This window comes from Benincasa hispida, chromosome 1 (genome assembly GCF_009727055.1).
Source record: "Benincasa hispida cultivar B227 chromosome 1, ASM972705v1, whole genome shotgun sequence".
NCBI lineage: Eukaryota > Viridiplantae > Streptophyta > Magnoliopsida > Cucurbitales > Cucurbitaceae > Benincasa > Benincasa hispida.
In genome coordinates this window covers 40,911,959-40,914,306 of record NC_052349.1, presented here as the reverse complement: position 1 = coordinate 40,914,306, position 2,348 = coordinate 40,911,959, and positions in this window count along the sequence as shown.

Genomic DNA, 2,348 nt, shown 5'->3' with positions numbered 1-2,348 from the left:
GTAACATTTACTTTTGGCATCAGACCCTTTATTCTCAACATTATCTGGTAAGCCTATAGCTCATTTAGTAGAGTAGTCAAATTTTATTCATTAATGCATTCAAAATTGCAGAAAACTCTTCATAAGAGATTCTAGAATAAAACCAACTTGACTTCTCTTGTTCATGACAGCACCGTTTACTTCTGACATATGAAAGTAGACCATCATGTCCAAAACATGTTCACAAACATAGGTCCCCACTTTGATGCGACTGTTGTAAACGTACTTAATGGCATCCTTCACAGAGATTCCATAATCTCTTTGGCAGTACACAAATCCTCATGCTTCTTTTGTCAACACATCAGATAAGCTGACGAGGATATAAGCACAGGCTATATCATTAGCCTTGACCCATCTGTCATATACATTCTGAACATTTTGGTTTGTGTTAGAGCTAGGAATGGGAGGACAATCCTTAGTTAAGAAAACCGCAAATTGTCTATCACAAGTATCGTGTTCAAATTTGATTTCTATTTCACATAATTATCCCCAATAAATTTATCTATTGCCAACACTTGTATTAATGAACTTTTCATTCTGAAATTAAATATCCAATCAAGTTTTAGCAATTTTAATAATTTACCCAAGATTATTCTTTTCCAACGATAATACATCAAGACATTCTTGACTAAATACTACCTCCAAAATAACTCATATTCCGATAGTCATTTAGGTACTGCTTTTGGTCAGATATTATTAACACTTAATAATTCTATAAGTGTAGACCCGCCATTTTCGAATCTTATAGAACGGATGAATATTGCTCTGAAAATAGAAAACAATACTCAAGACGGAACATAAAACCCTATTCATGTTACTAAAGCCTGGGTTGTGCCGAATCCTATGTTACAACACTCCGTGGGGATAGCCGTCGTTAAACAACTAGCAAAGGGTTGTTTAAAGCTAACCAGCAGGCGCAACATAGGAATTTGGTTCAGACTAATGGAGCAGACCACAGGATATGTTGACACATTTCCTTCACCCACTTACTATGAACTACTTCCTCCGTCCACCTTGGTATTGACGCATACATCCGCTCTCCGTAGGGAGGTCACTCCCAGGGTGACACGAAGCGTCATATGAATCTCACGGTGTGAACTATGTGAAGACGTGGCAGTTGAAATCATACACTTGATTTCTGTACAAACAACTTCCCCTTATTCACCTAAGTCTAAATATAAACTAAAAAATACTCTCTATAGGTAGGTCACTCCTAGAATGACACAAAGTACCGCTTAAATCCATATTGTGAACTCTTAGGGATGCGAGAGCTAAGAATAAAATATCGTGTAGGTTATTAATCTCCCGCTGAAGTTTTCTAATAACTCTATAATATAGAAGTTATTCACTACCACTGAAGTGTTCTAACGTTTGGGTAACTTTGTACTTAGGTTCTTTTCCGGCTAATAAAAATAACCCTAAGTCTATGTGGTTTATCCATGTATAACTCTTATAAATGGACTTAAACCTACGATGTCTAGGTGATAAACCCTTTTATTACCTTACATCGCTCACGGATACTCATAAAACTGGTTACCAACGCTCAATTATTCAGCCATAATCCCCAATTAGGAGGTGTTCCATAGACCGTCAATATAAATACCCCCAACCTTCGACAAGATTATATACCGGTTGAGTTTGTAACCCTGATTTTACAAGTTTAACGACCTATTTTAACTAATTAAATCAAGTGGTTCACCTAAATGAGCATGCAGCTGTTCTTTGTTATGGATTTTAAATGTCTAACCGAATTTTATAACAGCTTATAAAACTTTAGACATACTAAACATCCACAACTTATAGGAATTCAATATCTAATATAATACTTATATTAAATACAAGAAACCCTAACATGCATACTATATATTATAACATACTTTCAATTCATGTTATATGCTTCCTATGGTGGGATTTTAAATCTAAATGCCATACTATATGTACATACAAGATTTATTTAATTATAATATATATCCAATATATAAATAATTAAACACGTACTGATATGGTTTTAGTTTTGGAAAAAACATGCAAACAAAAGCCTAAATTATTACAAAAACAGCTTCAACACCGCTCGAATCGCTCAAAAACCGCTTGAATCAGACCTGAACCGTCTGAATTGGACCAAACCTTAAAAGAACCGGTCGAACCGGCTAAACTTGCTCTCGCCCAAAATCTCGCTAAGTCAGATCGTTTAGCATTGATGACCATCGTCATGCATTTGGCTTGATCGTTTAGCAACCAACGCATATCGTTTAACAAAGCTACACGATCGTATAGTGTTCGCCTTCTATCGTATAGTGTTATCGTCT